The sequence below is a fragment of the Arachis hypogaea genome, chromosome 19 (assembly GCF_003086295.3).
Source record: "Arachis hypogaea cultivar Tifrunner chromosome 19, arahy.Tifrunner.gnm2.J5K5, whole genome shotgun sequence".
NCBI lineage: Eukaryota > Viridiplantae > Streptophyta > Magnoliopsida > Fabales > Fabaceae > Arachis > Arachis hypogaea.
The window spans coordinates 49,204,706-49,225,112 of record NC_092054.1 but is presented as its reverse complement, the minus strand read 5'-3'; the positions used below and the strand labels follow the sequence as shown (position 1 = coordinate 49,225,112).

General features: G+C 39.2%; 1 non-coding gene across 1 annotated transcript; it reads left to right on the top strand.

Moving 5' to 3' along the window:
* The first annotated feature begins 7,376 nt into the window (after positions 1-7,376).
* On the top strand, positions 7,377-7,484 carry LOC112781028 (small nucleolar RNA R71). The gene has a single exon (XR_003191827.1). It is a non-coding gene; the product is annotated as a small nucleolar RNA R71 (small nucleolar RNA).
* Positions 7,485-20,407: the final 12,923 nt, after the last annotated feature.

Sequence of the window (20,407 nt, the reverse complement as noted above, 5' to 3'; positions counted from 1 at the left end):
TGTAATAACTTTTTTTCTTTTCTTCTTCTTTTTCAAAAGCAATAAAACTGAAAACTAGGAAACAGCAGAATAGTTAACTAGTTCATCCAACATGCTTGAAGCCAGCATTATGCAGAAAGTGAGAATGCGTTTTATGATGTAATTTTGGTGGGACACCAAACTTAGAATCCTTCGTTCTCCCTTAGATTGTTTTGGTGTGTAACACCAAACTTAGCTTCTTGCAATATAGATGAAGTTAATTAACCTTTTTATTAAAATAACTATGGAAAGAAAACTACCTCAGGTTGGGTTGCCTCCCAACAAGCGCTCTTTTATTGTCACTAGCTTGACATCTTGCTCTTTGATTATGGAGGCTGGAAATCATAATGCCTAAGTTTCTCTCCTCTTGCTGTAGGATTCCTTTCCTCCATGACCTGTACAATCACAAACAATCCAAATGAAAATTGGATATTCTCATGCCAGAATGTAGTCAGAGGATTAGTTGACACCATGTGTCAAACAGTTGGTAAACTTGAGAGATTAATGAACTAAAATCACTTCTCTCGTTTATTTATCAAGCTATGAGAATCATATTCAGCAAGATAAACCAAGGAAACTTCACTCTATTGCTAAAGTGAGGTTTCAATTAGCTCAGGCAAAAATTCAAACAGTTAGTGTGTCAGTCAAAAATTAAAGAAAAAGTGCTTGATCTAAATTGCCACCTCACTTAATCATTGTCAATCTAATCAATCCCCGGCAACGACGCCAAAAACTTGATGAGTATTTTGGTGAAAAATAAATTTCTCCCAAAACACACAAATCTAACCGGCAAGTGCACCGGGTCGTATCAAGTAATAAAAACTCACGGGAGTGAGGTCGATCCCACAGGGATTGAAGGATTGAGCAATTTTAGCTTAGTGGTTGATTTAGTCAAGCGAATCAAGATTTGGTTGAGTGTTTTGTGATTTGCAGAAATTAAATTGCATGGAAGTAAAGAGAACAGGGAATTAAATTGCTAAATCTTAAAGAACAAGAAATTAAATAGCAGAAACTTAAAATGCAAGAAATGTAAATAGCGGAATCTTAAAATTCAAGAAATGTAAACGGCTGGAATTGTAAAGGGAATTGGGGCTTGGATTTAAACAAGGAAAAGTTAAATTGCATTAAACAGAAGAGTAAAAGGGAATTGGGATTGAATCGGATCCGAAACAGAAAAGTAAATGAACATATAAAGCAGTAAACAGAGAATTGAAATGGGAAATCAGATCTTAGGACCTAGAGACTAGAAAGCCAAGTCTAGATCTCAATGCCTTCCTAGATCCAACAAGAACAATTGCAAGGGAATTGTAAATTGTAAGGAAAGTAGATGAGAAGCAAGTAACAGAAACGGAAATTAAATTGCAGTAAACAAAGCAGAGAGATCCAAGGATGAGATTGAAACAGAATTTCTTCAATTCTCCAACCCAAGATCCAAGACAATTGTAATTGAAATTGAAAGCAATAAAACTGAGAGGAAGAGAAGTGAATTCTCCTTCCCCAAGACAAAGAAATTAAAGATCACTCAATATCCAAAGCTCTCCGAAAACTATTATGAAAATTCCAAAAAAAGCTCCCCGAAGAACTTGAATTCTATCCTATTTATACACTTTCTTCAAATGATCTTCAAGCCTTGAGTTGGGCCTTTGCTCTTGGTGGAATTGGGTTGAAAGAGGCCTTGGTTGATTGCTCTTGAAGTTTGGAGAAGAACCAAAGTGAACCAATTGAACCGGGTTTGAGTTTTGCAAAAGTTGGACCAAAAGTTTGAGCAAAAGTTAGGGGTCTAACTTTTGCTCCAACTTTTCATATCAGCTAGTACCACTTTGCTGATATGAACGTTGGTGCCAACGTTAGGGGTCTAACTTTGGCCCTAACGTTGGCCTTGCCTTGTGTACTTGTGGCGCCAACGTTAGCCACCAAGTTAGGGGGCTAACGTTGGCGCAAACTTTTGCTCCTCCTTGTGATTTTCATGTGCCAACGTTAGCCTCCAAGTTAGGGGGCTAACGTTGGCGCAAACTTTTGGTGCCCAGGGAGGTTTTCTTCATGCCAACGTTAGCCTCAAAGTTAGGGGGCTAACGTTGGCGCAAACTTTTGGTGCCCAGGGGTGAATTTCATGTGCCAACGTTAGCCTCAAAGTTAGGGGGCTAACGTTGGCGCAAACTTTTGGTACCCAGGGAGTGATTTTCAAGTTCCAACGTTAGCCTCCAAGTTAGGGGGCTAACTTTTCAACCAAAAGTTTGTGCAAAAGTTTGATGCTAACTTTAGGTCCAACTTTTTGCTTCTTGGTTCATTTTCATTTATTCCTTTGTCTTCTCTTTACTCCTAGCTATTCCTTCTTGCTTCAACCTTTCTCCAAGCTTTCTTCACCTATCATTAATCAACCAAACACATCAAAGCTATGCTCATAATCATGAGATATCCATTCTATCATAATATGTGACAATTATAGTATAAAACCTCATGAAATAGCATGAATTCATACATGGTTGATTAAATCAAAGGAAACATGAAAATCTACCTAATTGGCTTGCTTGTAGCTCAAGAAAGTGCATAATTCTAATGAAAACAAAAGAAAAAGACTAGTTAAAATAGGCTAAGATGACTTGTCATCACGGAGCTATTAGCTTTTTGCTTCTAAATAGTTTTGGCATATCCCTTTATCCTTTGAAGTTCAGAATGATTGGCATCTATAGGAACTCAGAATTCAGATAGTGTTATTGATTCTCCTAGTTAAGTATGTTGATTCTTGAACACAGCTACTTTATGAGTCTTGGCCGTGACCCTAAACATTTTGTTTTCCAGTATTACCACCGGATACATAAATGCCACAGACACATAACTGGGTGAACCTTTTGAGATTGTGACTCAGCTTTGCTAGAGTCCCCAATTAGAGGTGTCCAGAGCTCTTAAGCACACTCTTTTTGCTTTGGACCATGACTTTAACCGCTCAGTCTCAAGTTTTCACTTGACACCTTCACGCCACAAGCACATGGTTAGGGACAGCTTGGTTTAGCCGCTTAGGCCAGGATTTTATTCCTGTGTGCCCTCCTATCCACTGATGCTCAAAGCCTTGGATCCTTTTTATTTTACCCTTGCCTTTTGGTTTAAAGGGCTATTGGCTTTTTCTGCTTGCTTTTTCTTTTTCTTCTTTTTTTTCTTTTCTTCTCTTTTTTTTTCCGCATATATTTTTTCTGCAAGCTTTTCACTGCTTTTTCTTACTTCAAGAATCATTTTTATGATTTTTCAGATTGTCAATAACATTTCTCCTTTTTTCCATCATTCATTCAAGAGCCAACAATTTTAACATTCTTAAACAACAAATTCAAAAATATGCACTGTTCAAGCATTCATTCAGGAAAATAAAAGTATTGCCACCACATCAAAATAATTAAACTGTTTTAAAATTTGAAATTCATGCACTTCTTTTTCTTTTTCAATTAAAAATATTTTTCATTTAAGAAAGGTGATGGATTCATTTTCATAGCTTTAAGGCATAGACACTTAGACACTAGTGATCATGTAATAAGACACAAACATAAATAAACATAAAGCATAAAAATTCGAAAAACAGAAAATAAAGAACAAGGAAATTAAAGAACGGGTCCACCTTAGTGATGGCGGCTTGTTCTTCCTCTTGAAGATCTTATGGAGTGCTTGAGCTCCTCAATATCTCTTCCTTGCCTTTGTTGCTCCTCTCTCATAACTCTTTGGTCTTCTCTAATTTCATGGAGGAGGATGGAATGCTCTTGGTGCTCCACCCTTAGTTGTCCCATATTGGAGCTTAATTCTCCTAGGGAGGTGTTGATTTGCTCCCAATAATTTTGTGGAGGAAAATGCATCCCTTGAGGTATCTTAGGAATTTCATGATGAGGGTTTTCCTCATGCTCTTGTTGAGGTCCATGAGTGGGCTCTCTTGTTTGCTCCATCCTTTTCTTAGTGATGGGCTTGTCCTTATCAATGAGGGTGTCTTCCTCTATGTCAATTCCAGCTGAATTGCAAAGGTGACAAATAAGATGAGGGAAGGCTAACCTTGACAAAGTAGAGGACTTGTCCGCCACCTTGTAGAGTTCTAGGGATATAATCTCATGAACTTATACTTCCTCTCCAATCATGATGCTATGGATCATGATAGCCCGGTCTATAGTAACTTCAGACCGGTTGCTAGTGGGAATGATTGAGCGTTGGATGAACTCCAACCATCCCCTAGCCACGGGCTTGAGGTCATGCCTTCTTAGTTGAACCGGCTTTCCTCTTGAATCTCTCTTCCATTGAGCACCCTCTTCACAAATGTCCATGAGGACTTGGTCCAACCTTTGATCAAAGTTGACCCTTCTAGTGTAGGGGTGTGCATCTCCTTGCATCATTGGTAAGTTGAATGCCAACCTTACATTTTCCACACTGAAATCTAAGTATTTTCCCCGAACCATTGTAAGCCAATTCTTTGGATCCAGGTTCACACTTTGATCATAGTTCTTGGTGATCCATGCATTGGCATAGAATTCTTGAACCATTAAGATTCTGACTTGTTGAATGGGGTTGGTGAGAACTTCCCAACCTCTTCTTCGAATCTCATGTCGGATCTCCGGATATTCACCCTTTTTGAGCTTGAAAGGGACCTCGGGGATCACTTTCTTCTTGGCCACAACTTCATAGAAGTGGTCTTGATGCACCTTTGAGATGAATCTCTCCATCTCCCATGACTCGGAGGCAGAATTTTTTGCCTTCTCTTTCCTCTTTCTAGAGGTTTCTCCGGCCTTAGGTGCCATAAATGGTTATGGAAAAACAAAAAGCAACGCTTTTACCACACCAAACTTAGAAGGATTGCTCGTCCTCGAGCAAAAGAAGAAGGAAGAGAGTAGAGGAAGAAGAAATAGAGGAGATGGAGGGGGGTTAGTATTTCGGCGAAGGGGGAGAAGTAGTGTTTAAGATGTGTGAAAATGAAAGGGTGAAGAGTGGTTTATATAGGAGTGGGGAGAGGGTTTGGGTTCGGCCATGTATGGGTGGGATTCGGAAGGAAAGTAGTTTGAATTTGAATGGTGAGGTAGGTGGAGTTTATGATGGATGGATGTGGATTGGTGAAGGATTTATGGAGAAGAGAATAGGATTTGATAGGTGAGGGGTTTTGGGGAAGAGGTATTGAGTTGATTGGTGGAGGGTATTTGGGGAAGAGTATTATGAAAAGGTGTGAAGAAGAGAGAGAGTGAGTTGAGGTTGGTGGGGATCCTGTGGGGTCCATAGATCCTGAGGTGTCAAGAATTTCTCATCCCTGCACCAATTAGGCGTGCAAAATGTCCTCTGTTGCCAATCCTGGCGTTAAACGCCAGGTTACTGCCCATGTTTGGCATTTAACGCTAGCTTCTAGCCCTTTTCTGGCGTTAAACACCAGTCTGGTGCCCATTTCTGGCGTTAAACGCCCAGAATGGTGCCAGACTGGGCGTTTAACGCCCATTCTGCTGCCCTTATTGGCGTTTAAACGCCAGTAGCCTTCTCCTCCAGTGTGTGCTATTTTTTATTCTGTTTTTCAGTTTGTTTTTGCTTTTTCAATTATTTTTGTGACTTCACATGATAATCAACCTACAGAAAATATAAAATAACAATGGAAAATAGAAATTTAACATAGATAAGTAAAATTTGAGTTGCCTCCCAACAAGCGCTTCTTTAATGTCAGTAGCTTGACAGTGGGCTCTCATGGAGCCTCACAGATACTCAGAGCATGCTGATGGCCTCTCAACACCAAACTTAGAGTTTGGTTATGGCCTCCCAACACCAAACTTAGAGTTTAAATGTGGGGATTTTGTTTGACTCTGTATTGAGAGAAGCTTTTCATGCTTCCTTTCCATGGTTACAGAGGGAGATCCTTGAGCTTTAAACACAAAGGAGTCCTCATTCACTTGAAGGACCAATTCTCCTCTGTCAACATCAATCACAGCTTTTGCTGTGGCTAGGAAGGGTCTGCCAAGGATGATGGATTCATCCATACACTTCCCAGTATCTAGGATTATAAAATCAGTAGGGATGTAGTGGTCTTCAACCTTTACTAAGACATCCTCTACAAGTCCATAAGCCTATTTTCTTGAATTGTCTGCCATCTCTAGTGAGATTCTTGCAGCTTGTACCTCAATGATTCCTAGCTTCTCCATTACAGAGAGAGGCATGAGGTTTATGCTTAACCCTAGGTCACACAGAGCCTTCTCAAAGGTCATGGTGCCTATGGTACAAGGTATTGAGAACTTTCCAGGATCTTGTCTCTTTAGAGGTAATTTCTGCCTAGTCAAGTTATCCAGTTCTTTGGTGAGCAAGGAAGGTTCATCCTCCCAAGTCTCATTACCAAATAACTTGGCATTTAACTTCATGATTGCTTCAAGGTACTTAGCAACTTACTCTTCAGTAACATCTTCATCCTCTTCAGAGGAAGAATAATCATCAGAGCTCATGAATGGCAAAAGTAAATTCAATGGAATCTCTATGGTATCAATGTGAGCCTCAGATTCCCATTGTTCTTCATTGAGGAACTCCTTGGAGGCTAGTGGACGTCCAGTGAGGTCTTCCTCAGTGGAGATCACTGCCTCTTCCTCCTCCCCAGGTTCCGCCGTGTGGGGTATGTTGATGGCCTTGCACTCTCTTTTTGGATTCTCTTCTGTATTGCTTGAAAGAGTACTAGGAGGGAGTTCAGTAACTTTCTTGCTCAGCTGACCCACTTGTGCCTCTAAATTTCTAATGGAGGACCTTGTTTCAGTCATGAAACTTTGAGTGGTTTTGATTAGATCAGAGACTACAGTTGCTAAGTCAGAGTGGCTCTGTTTAGAACTCTCTGTCTGTTGCTGAGAAGATGATGGAAAAAGCTTGCTATTGCTAAACCCATTTCTTCCACCATTATTGTTGTTGAAGCCTTGTTGAGGCCTCTGTTGATCCTTCCATGAGAGGTTTGGATGATTTCTCCATGAAGGATTATAGGTGTTTCCATAGGGTTCTCCCATGTAATTCACCTCTTCCATTGCTGGGTTCTCAGGATCATAAGCTTCTTCTTCAGATGAAGCTTCTTTGGTACTGCCTGTTGCTGCTTGCATTCCAGACAGACTTTGAGAAATCATATTGACTTGATGAGTCAATATTTTGTTATGAGCCAATATGGCATTCAGAGTATCAATCTCAAGAACTCCTTTCTTCTGATTTGTCCCATTATTCACAGGATTCCTTTCAGAAGTATACATAAATTGGTTATTTGCAACCATTTCAATGAGTTCCTGAGCTTCTGTAGGCGTCTTCTTCAGGTAAAGAGATCCTCCAGTAGAGCTGTCCAATGACATCTTGGACAGTTCAGACAGACCATCATAGAAGATACCTATGATGCTCCATTCTGAAAGCATGTCAGAAGGACACTTTCTGATCAATTGCTTGTATCTTTCCCAAGCTTCATAGAGGGATTCACCTTCCTTCTGTCTGAAGGTTTGGACTTTCACTCTAAGCTTGCTCAATTTTTGAGGTGGAAAGAATTTTGCCAAGAAGGCATTAACTAGCTTTTTCCAAGAGTTCAGGCTTTCTTTAGGTTGTGAATCCAACCATGTTCTAGCTCTGTCTCTTACAGCAAAAGGAAAAAGCATAAGCTTGTAGACCTCGGGATCAACCCCATTGGTCTTGACAGTGTCACAGATTTGTAAGAATTCAGCTAAGAGCTGATGAGGATCTTCCAATGGAAGTCCATGAAACTTGCAATTCTGTTGCATCAGAGAAACTAATTGAGGCTTAAGCTCAAAGTTGTTTTCTCCAATGGCAGGGATTGAGATGCTTCTCCCATAGAAGTCAGGAGTAGGTGCAGTAAAGTCACCAAGCACCTTCCTTGCATTGTTGGCATTGTTGTTATTTTCGGCTGCCATGGCTTCTTCTTGTTTGAAAAGCTCTGTTAAGTCCTCTACAGAGAGTTGTACTTTAGCTTCTCTTAGCTTTCTCTTCAAGGTCTTTTCAGGTTCAGGATTAGCCTCAACAAGAATGTCTTTGTCCTTGCTCCTGCTCATATGAAAAGAGAGGAGAATAAAATATGGAATCCTCTATGTCACAGTATAGAGATTCCTTGAGGTGTCAGAGAAAAATAAAAATAGAAGGATGAGGTAGAGAAGAGAGAATTCGAACTTATCAAGAGAGATAGAGTTCGAATTGTTGATAATGGAGAGGTGTTAGTCCTTTAAATAGAAGGATGTGAGAAGAGGGGAAGAATTTTTGAAAATAAATTAAAAAGATTTGAAATAATTAAGAAAAATTTTGGAATTTGGTAAATGATTTTTGAAAACTAAGATTGGGAAAGAAATTAAGTGATTTTTGAAAAAGATTTTGAAATTAGAAATCAAAAAGATATGATTGAAAATTAATTTTGAAAAAGATGTGATTGAAAAGATATGATTGAGAAGATATGATTGAAAATCAAATTAAAAAGAGGAAGTTTTAAAATTAAAGTTGATTACTTGACTAACAAGAAATTAGAAGATATGATTCTAGAATTAAAACTTTTGATCCTTTCTTAATAGGCAAGTAACAACTTGAAAATTTTGAATTAAATCACTAATTGTAGCAAGGATTTTCGAAAATAGTAATAAATAAAAAAATTGAAAAGAAATTGATTTTGAAAGGATATGATTGAAAAGATATGAGTTGAAAAAGATTTGATTTTGAAAAATTATGAAAATTTGGAAAAGATTTGAATTAAAAAACAAAATCTTCCCTCTAGTGTCCTCCTGGCGTTAAACGCTGAGAATGGCATCCATTCTGGCGTTTAACGCCCAAAATGCTACCTTTTTGGGCGTTTAACGCCCAGCCAGGGCAGGTACCCTGGCTGGCGTTTAAACGCCAGTTTTTCTTCTTCACTGGACGTTTTGAACGCCCAGCTTTTTCTGTGTGATTCCTCTGCTGAATGTTCTGAATCTTCAATTCTCTATGTTATTGACTTGAAAAGACACAATTTTGAAAAACTTTTTTTTTTGAATTTTTAATGATGAGACACAATAATAAAAAGGATGCAACTAAGATCAAATAAACAATGCATGCAAGACACCAAACTTAGAAGTTTGTATACTAAGGACTATAACAGATTGAAGATGCATATGAAAAACAACAAAAGACACCAAATAAGAGAAATTAAAGATCAGAGCTATATAATTATCAAGAACAGCTTGAAGATCAATGAAGAACATATTACATATATTCGAAAGAATGCAAGAAGAAGAAAGACATGCAATTGACACCAAACTTAAAATTAGACCCTAAACTCAAACAAAAAATATTTTTGATTTTTATGATTTTATAAATTTTTTTGGTGTTTTTTCGAAAATTATATGGAAAAGAAAATAAAGGGATTCAAAAATTTTTAATGAGAATTTCAGGAATCATTGCAATGTTAGTCTAAAACTCCAGTCCAGGAATTAGACATGGCTTACTAGCCAGCCAAGCTTTCAGTGAAAGCTTCGGTCCAAAATACTAGACATGGCCAATGGCCAGCCAAGCTTTAGCAGATCATTACTCTCAATAGCAAAATTGATAGAAATCAACAAGCTCTTGTGATGATAAGTTGAAACCTCGGTCCAAAAGATTAGACATGGCTTCACAGCCAGCCAGACTTCAACAAATCATCATGAAACTCTAGAATCCATTCTTAAAAACTCTGAAGAACATAATAGAAATATTTTTGTATTTTTGAAAAATTTTTTGAAAATAAAAAGTAAAAAGCTTAAACATAAAATAAAATTACCTAATCTGAGCAACAAGATGAACTGTTAGTTGTCCAAACTCGAACAATCCCCGGCAATGGCGCCAAAAACTTGGTGCACGAAATTGTGATCATCAATGGTGCCAACAACTTGGTACGCACAATTGTAATATCAACTCTTTGTCACAACTCTGCACAACTAACCAGCAAGTGCACTGGGTCGTCCAAGTAATAAACCTTTCGTGAGTAAGGGTCGATCCCACGGAGATTGTCAGCTTGAAGCAAGCTATGGTCATCTTGTAAATCTCAGTCAGGCGGATTCAAATGGTTATAGAGAATTGATAATTAAAATATGAATAAAACATAAAATAAAGATAGAGATACTTATGTAATTCATTGGTAGGAATTTCAGATAAGCGTATGAAGATGCTTTGTTCCTTCTGAACCTCTGCTTTCCTATTGCCTTCTTCCAATCATTCATACTCCTTTCCATGGCAAGCTTTATGTTGGGCATCACCGTTGTCAATGGCTACTTCCCATCCTCTCAGTGAAAATGTTCCAAATGCGCTGTCACCGCACGGCTAATCATCTGTCGGTTCTCGATCATGTTGGAATAGGATCTATTGATCCTTTTGCGTCTATCACTACGCCCAACACTCGCGAGTTTGAAGCTCGTCACAGTCATCCCTTCCCAGATCCTACTCGGAATACCACAGACAAGGTTTAGACTTTCCAGATCTCAGGAATGGCCGCTGATGACAAGTCATCCTAGCCCATTTTAGCTAGTCTTTTTCTTTTGTTTTCATTAGAATTATGCACTTTCTTAAGCTACAAGCAAGCTAATTGAGTAGATTTTCATGTTTCCCTTGATTGAACCAACCATATGTGAATTCATGCCATTTCATGAGGTTTTGAACTATATTTGTTGCATATTGTGGAAGATTGAATACCTCATGATTTTGAGCAAAACTTTGATTAGTTTGGTTGATCAATGATAGGTGAAGAAGGCTTGGAGAAAGGTTGAAGCAAAGAGGAATGGCTAGGAGTGAAGAGAGGACAATGGAATAAGTGAAAATTGAACCGGGTTGCATGAAGTTAGCCCCAACGTTAGCCCCCTAACTTGGAGGCTAACGTTGGGCATATGAATCACTCTTTGGAAGTAGCCAACGTTAGCTCCAACGTTAGCCCCCTAACTTGGAGGCTAACGTTGGAACTTGAGAGTTTCTCCCTGGGCTACCAACGTTTGCGCCAACGTTAGCCCCCTAACTTGGAGGCTAACGTTGGCACTTAAATCACAATGGGGGAGTAGGCAACGTTTGCGCCAACGTTAGCCCCCTAACGTGGAGGCTAACGTTGGCACCAATCACACCAAGCAAGGCCAACGTTAGGGTTAAAGTTAGACCCCTAACGTTGGCGCCAACGTCTAAACCAGAAGAATGTGGTTTGCTGATATGAAAAGTTAGGGTCAAAGTTAGACCCCTAACTTTGACCCTAACGTTGAAGACCAACGTTGGCTAACTCCATTTCCGGTTCAATTGGTTCACTTCGGTTCTTCTTCAATCTTCAAGAGCAATCAACCAAGGCCTCTTTCAACCCAATTCCACCAAGAACAAAGGCCCAACTCAAGGCTTGAAGATCATTTTGGAAAGTGTATAAATAGGATAGAATTCAATTTGTTTAGAGAGCTTTTTGGGGAGAGTTTTCTTTTAGAGCTTTCCTTTTAGAGTTTTCATAATAGTTTTCGGAGAGCTTTTGAACTTGAGTGAACTTTAATTTCTTGCTTTCATTACTTTCAATTTCATTTTACTTTTGTCTTGGATCTTGGATTGGAGAATTGAAGAAATTCTGTTTCAATCTCAATCTTGGATCTCTCTGTTTATTTACTGCTTAATTGAATTTCCGTTTCTGTTACTTACTTCATCTATTCTCTTTGCAATTTACAATTTCCTTGCTATTGTTCTTGTTGGATCTAGGAAGGCATTGAGATCTAGACTTGGTTTTCTAGTCTCTGGGTCCTGAGATCTGAATTTCTCATTTCAATTCCCTGCTTATTGCTTTTTCTGTTCATTTACTTTACTGTTTCAAGATCCGGTTTAATCCCAATTCCCTTTTCCTCTTCTGTTTGATGCAATTTAGTTTTTCCTTGTTTAAATTCTGCAAATCCATTCCCCAATTCCCTTTACATTTCAAGCAATTTATATTCCTTGCACTTTAAGATTCCGCAATTTACATTTCTTGCACTTTAAGTTTCTGCCATTTAATTTCTTGTTCTTTAAGATTCAGCAATTTAATTCCCTGCTTTCTTTAATTTCATGCAATTTACATTCTGCAAGTCACAAATCACTCAACCAACACTTGATTCGCTTGACTAAATCAACCACTAAACTAAAATTGCTCAATCCTTCAATCCTTGTGGGATCGACCTCACTCCCGTGAGTTTTTATTACTTGATACGACCCGGTACACTTGCCGGTTAGATTTGTGTGTTTTGGGAGAAATTTATTTTTCACCAAAATACTCATCAAGTTTTTGGCGCCGTTGCCGGGGAATGATTAGATTGACAATGATTAAGTGAGGTGGTAATCTAGATCAAGCACTTTTTCTTTATTTTTCTTTAACTTTTGATTAACCCACTAACTGTTTGAATTTTTGCTTAAGCTAACTAAAACTTCATTCTAGCAGTAGATTGAAGTATCACTGGTTTGTGTGCTCTTATGTTCTGCTTGTATGTCAGGTACACAAAGAGCCATACCCAATTTTCATGAACAAGACGAAAGAACTCTCAGGAGGTTAAGAAGAGCCGAAAGAGGGAAAAGTATTGTTGGAGAAGAAGAATCTGAGGAAGAATACCACGAGATGGAAGGAGATACATCTAATCCAGGAGAAGGAGTTAATAATCCACCACAACAGAGGAGAGTATTGGCTTCCTATACTTTTGCAAATGCTAGACATTGTGGAAGCAGCATTCTCACCCCTAATGTCAATGCAAATAACTTTGAACTGAAGCCACAACTCATCACATTGGTCCAGAATAACTGCTCATTTGGAGGAGGACCATTGGAGGATCCAAATCAACATCTATCTACCTTCTTGAGGATCTGTGACACTGTCAAATCCAATGGTGTGAATCCTGAGACTTACAAGCTTCTGCTGTTCCCGTTCTCATTAAGGGATAAGGCTGCACAATGGCTTGAAACTTTTCCCCAAGCAAGTATCACTAGTTGGGATGACTTGGTGGCTAAATTTCTAGCCAAATTCTATCCACCCCAGAGAGTCATCAGGCTGAAAACTGAGGTGCAGACATTCACACAATTAGATGCTGAATCCTTGTATGAAGCATGGGAGAGGTACAAAGCCTTAATCAGAAAGTGCCCTCCAGAGATGTTCAATGAATGGGATGTGCTGCAAAATTTCTATGAAGGCCTGACATTGAAATCTCAGGAGGCATTAGATCATTCTGCTGGAGGTTCACTACAACTAATGAAAACTGCTGAGGAAGCTCAGAATCTTGTGGACATGGTGGCCAACAATCAATATTTCTTTGCTCATCAAAGAAGCCGCCAACCATCACAAAGAAGAGGAGTAATGGAACTAGACGGAGTGGATTCAATCCTAGCTCAAAACAAGATGATGCAGCAGCAATTTCAACAACAATTTGAGCAAATGGCTAAGAGGATTGACAGTCTCCAAGTTGCAGCAGTCAACACTAGCCAGCCATCAACCACATGGGGTCAGAGTGAAGAGACTCAAGAGGAGCAACAACAAGAACAAGTCCAGTACATGCACAACCAAAATTCTGGGCCAAATGAAGTATATGGTGACACTTACAACCCTTCTTGGAAGAACCACCCAAACCTTAGGTGGGGAGACAATCACAACCAAAATCAACAACCATGGCAGAGAAACTCAAACCAAAACACTTTAAGAAACAACCAAAACCACAACCAGCAGCAAACCAACCAAAACCCCTACAGAAAACCTCAAAACAACTACTCCAACCCCAACCATTACCAATCTAATAACCAACCCACCAACCAAAATGCCTACCATCCATCATCCACATTTCACAACCCACCACAAGCATCACCTGAATCTCAAAGACTCACCAACTTGGAAACCTTGATAGACAAAATGTGGAAACACCAAGAAATGACAACCAAGAACCATGAAGCCTCCATGAAGAGCCTAGAGAGGCAAATTGGGCAAATCTCCAAACAGATTTCTGTTGAGAAATCTTCAAGCTCACTGCCAAGTGACACAATCCCAAATCCTAAGGAAGAATGCAAGGCAATACAATTGAGGAGTGGAAAAGTCTTGGTGAAAAATGAAGAAGCAACCAAGAAGCCAAAGGAAAGTGACAAGAAACAAGCTGAAGAAGAGAAAGTCAATGACAAGAAGGAGGCAGCAAGCAAGCCAACTCAGGATCAAGCTCAAGAAAAAGAAGATCAGCCACAAAAATCAAGAAAGGGAAAGGAAGTAATTGAAGAGCCAACTGAGGACCAAAGGCAGGGAAATAACTTCACTCCTCCCTTGCCATATCCTCAAAGGTTTAACAAGGAAACTAAGGACCAACACTTCCCAAAATTTCTTGAAATCTTCAAGAAGTTAGAAATCAATATTCCCTTAACTGAAGCACTTGAGCAAATGCCCCTGTACGCAAAGTTCTTGAAGGAACTTATCAACAAGAAGAGGAGTTGGCAAGTTAATGAAACTGTACTGCTCACTGAGGAATGCAGAGCACTAATCCAGAAGGGACTTCCTCCCAAACTTGAGGACCCTGGGAGTTTCTTTCTACCCTGCGCCATTGGCAGTATGACTATCAAGAAGGCGATGTGTGACTTGGGAGCTAGTATCAATCTGATGCCTGCTTCTCTAGTGAAAAAGTTAGGCATAAAAGAGGTAAAACCGGTACAGATGTCTCTAGAATTGGTGGACAAATCAGTGATATGCCCCAGTGGTATAATTGAGAACCTTCTAGTCAAAGTAGACAGATTCATCTTCCCAGCAGATTTTGTGATCCTGGATTCGAATCAGGATGAGGGCGATTCCATTATACTGGGAAGACCGTTTTTAGCCACTGCTAGGGCCATCATAGACATAGAGCAAGGAGAATTAACCCTCAGGATGCATAATGAAAGTATCACTCTGAGTGTACTACCAGAAACACCGAACAGTAATGAAAAGAAGGATGGTACAGAAACAGACAAGGAGAATCTGCAGTGGAGGGAGGAAATCAACAAGACAAACAACAACTGCCCTCCCAAGCAAGAGATAGACGATACAGCAGGCCAAAAAGAGAAAGAGACTGTGCAAAGTAATGAAGAAGCTCAAGGGAACATTGTAGTATTGGCAACTAAGAAAAGGAATTTCAAAAGGGAGCCTGTTTTCAAAGAAGAAGAATTAACAAAAGGAAGGAAGAAAAACAAAAACAGAATCAAAAAGGGGTGGAAGAACAAAAAAATCCCAACAGAAGGGCTCTTCAAAGGTGACAAAGTGCAGTTAGTCTATCAACAACTGGGAACAGACCAACAGACTAACGATTACTACACTGTGAGCAAAATATTATCACTAGAACATGCTGAGATAGAGCACCAAGGAACAAAGAAGAAGCTCACGATCAGAGGGGACAAGTTGAGGCACTACAGTCATCAACCACCATAAAAGAAAGCTTCAATGTCAAGCTAGTGACAATAAAAGAGCGCTTGTTGGGAGGCAACCCAACCGGAGGTACTTTTCTTTCATAGTTAGTTCAATAAAAAGGTTAAATGAGTAGTATGTATTGCAAGGAGCTAAGTTTGGTGTTTCACACCAAAACATATTAAGGGAGAATGAAGGATTCTAAGTTTGGTGTTCCACCAAAATCTTACTTAAAAGCACATTCTCACTTTCTATATAAAGAGCTACCAGCTCCAAGCAATCTGACAAATCATTTAAGCATTGTCTGTTTCTAGTTTTCAATTTTATTACCTTTAGCGAAGATTTAAGCTTTCACATATGGTTATGGATAAGAAACATGGCAAGAGACTGAGTTTGGTGTTCACACACCAAAGTAAGTTCAAACGCCTACAAGAAAGTCTTGCACACTAACAAATCACATAAGGGCTTGAGAAACAAGCAACTTCCATTAACACTGCAGAAAATCAATCACTCTTATGGGAGGACTACTCACCATTAGCTGAGATGAAAGAAGAAGGAGCCACCAAGAGGTTGTATTGTCATTTAACTCCATCAGTATTGAATTGCTCAAATTTGGAAGTATGAATATGCCCATTTTAACAGAAACTGTTAGTGTAGTATGCATCAATTATGTTTTTGTAGGCTGGTTTTTTATGTGTTGGCTTGTGTGTTCATTTTCACTTAACAAGAAGTATGTGTTGTCCCCTGCATCTTTAAATTTAATAAAAGAACAGTTTGAATGTGAAGTGAAATGGTCTCTGTTAGTTAGAAGTGGAATAAAAGTAAGTGGTGGTGTGTGTGATTGCATTATAACTCACTTTAGTGAATAAAGAGCTAAGATATCTCCTTCTAAGTAGAGAGTGGCCTATTGTCTATGAATCTCAATTGAATAGAATTCCTTGGTTAGAAAGAAAAACAAAAAAAAGAAAGAAAGAACAAAGAAAGCTAAAAGGTGGCAAAACAAAAGAAAAACAAAAAGAAATAAAGCTGGACACCAATAGCTTGAACTCTGAAATATATGCCTGTGATGTTTTTGTACTAGGATCTGCTTGGATTAGTAAGCTCTTAGGAGTGCCTCAACACTTGGTGACTTGGGTTAACTAACCCGGGATCATCAGCTGAAAATCCACTATCAAGAGCAACCTAACTACAAAGCATTTAGTAGCCCAAAGAGGTGCTGGGCATCAATGTTTTAAGAAGGAATGTGAGCCAAGTGTCTATGGTGAATAATGTGTCAAGTATAAAAAGAAAATGAACTTGCTACACATGACACTCAAATAAAGCTTTTGAATAAAGTAATAGCCAAGGATAAAGGAATAATGAGAGGTCATAGCAGTATGTCACTTGAAACTTGAAGGAAACTTTCTAGGCCTAGGAGTCAATAAGAAGTGAGCATTTGCATATCCACATAAAACCCCATGAACTATCAATAACACTTTGCTAGCATGAACTTCCTCTTCCATTTCATTCTTTCTTCTTAATAAATTCATTTCTTGCTTGGGGACAAGCAAGCTTTAAGTTTGGTGTTGTGATGACAAGTCATCCTAGCCCATTTTAGCTAGTCTTTTTCTTTTGTTTTCATTAGAATTATGCACTTTCTTAAGCTACAAGCAAGCTAATTGAGTAGATTTTCATGTTTCCCTTGATTGAACCAACCATATGTGAATTCATGCCATTTCATGAGGTTTTGAACTATATTTGTTGCATATTATGGAAGATTGAATACCTCATGATTTTGAGCAAAACTTTGATTAGTTTGGTTGATCAATGATAGGTGAAGAAGGCTTGGAGAAAGGTTGAAGCAAAGAGGAATGGCTAGGAGTGAAGAGAGGACAATGGAATAAGTGAAAATTGAACCGGGTTGCATGAAGTTAGCCCCAACGTTAGCCCCCTAACTTGGAGGCTAACGTTGGGCATATGAATCACTCTTTGGAAGTAGCCAACGTTAGCTCCAACGTTAGCCCCCTAACTTGGAGGCTAACGTTGGAACTTGAGAGTTTCTCCCTGGGCTACCAACGTTTGCGCCAACGTTAGCCCCCTAACTTGGAGGCTAACGTTGGCACTTAAATCACAATGGGGGAGTAGGCAACGTTTGCGCCAACGTTAGCCCCCTAACGTGGAGGCTAACGTTGGCACCAATCACACCAAGCAAGGCCAACGTTAGGGTCAAAGTTAGACCCCTAACGTTGGCGCCAACGTCTAAACCAGAAGAATGTGGTTTGCTGATATGAAAAGTTAGGGTCAAAGTTAGACCCCTAACTTTGACCCTAACGTTGAAGACCAACGTTGGCTAACTCCATTTCCGGTTCAATTGGTTCACTTCGGTTCTTCTTCAATCTTCAAGAGCAATCAACCAAGGCCTCTTTCAACCCAATTCCACCAAGAACAAAGGCCCAACTCAAGGCTTGAAGATCATTTTGGAAAGTGTATAAATAGGATAGAATTCAATTTGTTTAGAGAGCTTTTTGGGGAGAGTTTTCTTTTAGAGCTTTCCTTTTAGAGTTTTCATAATAGTTTTCGGAGAGCTTTTGAACTTGAGTGAACTTTAATTTCTTGCTTTCATTACTTTCAATTTCATTTTACTTTTGTCTTGGATCTTGGATTGGAGAATTGAAGAAATTCTGTTTCAATCTCAATCTTGGATCTCTCTGTTTATTTACTGCTTAATTGAATTTCCGTTTCTGTTACTTACTTCATCTATTCTCTTTGCAATTTACAATTTCCTTGCTATTGTTCTTGTTGGATCTAGGAAGGCATTGAGATCTAGACTTGGTTTTCTAGTCTCTGGGTCCTGAGATCTGAATTTCTCATTTCAATTCCCTGCTTATTGCTTTTTCTGTTCATTTACTTTACTGTTTCAAGATCCGGTTTAATCCCAATTCCCTTTTCCTCTTCTGTTTGATGCAATTTAGTTTTTCCTTGTTTAAATTCTGCAAATCCATTCCCCAATTCCCTTTACATTTCAAGCAATTTATATTCCTTGCACTTTAAGATTCCGCAATTTACATTTCTTGCACTTTAAGTTTCTGCCATTTAATTTCTTGTTCTTTAAGATTCAGCAATTTAATTCCCTGCTTTCTTTAATTTCATGCAATTTACATTCTGCAAGTCACAAATCACTCAACCAACACTTGATTCGCTTGACTAAATCAACCACTAAACTAAAATTGCTCAATCCTTCAATCCTTGTGGGATCGACCTCACTCCCGTGAGTTTTTATTACTTGATACGACCCGGTACACTTGCCGGTTAGATTTGTGTGTTTTGGGAGAAATTTATTTTTCACCAAAATACTCATCAGCCGCCAATAATTCTAGCCTATACCACAAAGGTTCTAATCTTGGATTAGAAACCCAAGAGATACACATTCAAGCTTGATTGCATGTAGAACGGAAGTGGTTGTCAGGCACGCGTTCATAGATGAGAATGGTGATAAGTGTCACGGATAATCACATTCATCAAGTTGAAGAACAAGTGTATATCTTAGAGAAGAAGTAGGCGTGAATTGAATAGAAAAACAGTAGTACTTTGCATTAATTCATGAAGAACAGCAGAGCTCCACACCTTAATCTATGGTGTGTAGAAACTCTACCGTTGAAAATACATAAGAGCAAAAGGTCTAGGCATGGCCGAATGGCCAGCCCCCAAACGTGAAAAGGTCTATCAAAAGTATGATCAAGTGTAAAAACCTCTATATCTAAAATATAATAGCAAAAGGTCCTATTTATAGAAAACTAGTAATCTAGGGTTTACAGAAATGAGTAAATGATGCAGAATCCACTTTTGGGCCCAGTTGGTGTGTGCTTGGGCTGAGCATTGAAGCTTTCACGTATAGAGACTTTTCGTGGAGTTAAACGCCAGCTTTTGTGCCAGTTTGGGCGTTTAACTCCAGCTTTTATGCCAGTTCTGGCGTTTTGACGCCAGAATTTCTATGCTGACTTTGAACGCCGGTTTGGACCATCAAATTTTGGGCAAAGTATAGACTATTATATATTGCTGGAAAGCCCAGGATGTCTACTTTTCAACGCAATTAAGAACGCGCCAATTGCGTTTCTGTAGGTCCAGAAAATCTACTTTGAGTGCAGGGAGGTTAGAATCCAACAGCATCTGCAGTCCTTTTTCAGCCTCTGAATCAGATTTTTGCTCAGGTCCCTCAATTTCAGCCAGAAAATACCTGAAATCACAGAAAAATACACAAACTCATAGTAAAGTCTAGAAATGTGATTTTTATTTAAAAACTACTAAAAATATAATAAAAACTAATTAAAATATACTAAAAACATACTAAAAATAATGCCAAAAAGCATATAAATTATCCGCTCATCAGTCAGCTAGACAGCAGTTTGATATGTCGGGTCATCTTGCCATTGATTCAATCCAACCCCTCTGTCAGCATTCCGACTTTGCAAGGTGCGGTCCAATCGAGCTATCACTTCAAATCGTCCTACAAAAAGGTGTGGATGGCCAAGCAGAAGGCAATTGCACAAATCTATGGAGATTGGGAGGAGTCGTACAATAAGGTTCCCAAGTTGTTTTAGGCACTGCAGAGCTGTTTTTCTGTTACCCTTTGTGACCTCCACGTCAAACCATTCTACGATGGGCACCTCCTTGTACATGACTGCAGAATGTTTGACAAGGTATTTTTGTCTTTCCCATTATGTGTAGAAACCTTCAAGCATTGCAACCCTTTTGTCTCTGTAGATGGTACTCATCTGTATGGCAGGTATGGTGGTGTGTTGCTTATTGCGGTGGCGCAAGATAGGAATAGCAACATCCTGCCTATTGCCTTTGCCATTGTGGAGTCCGAGAGCACCGAGTCATGGTCGTTCTTCCTAACTAATCTGAGACGCCATGTCACCCCACAAGACGGCCTGTTGGTTATCTCCGATAGATCTTAGGCTATCAAGGCAGCGCTTAGCGCCGATGACAGCGGTTGGTCTTCCCCTTAGAGCCTACCATGCTTACTGCATAAGACACATGGCTGCAAACTTCATGACACGGTTCAAGTCAGTCGAGGGCAAG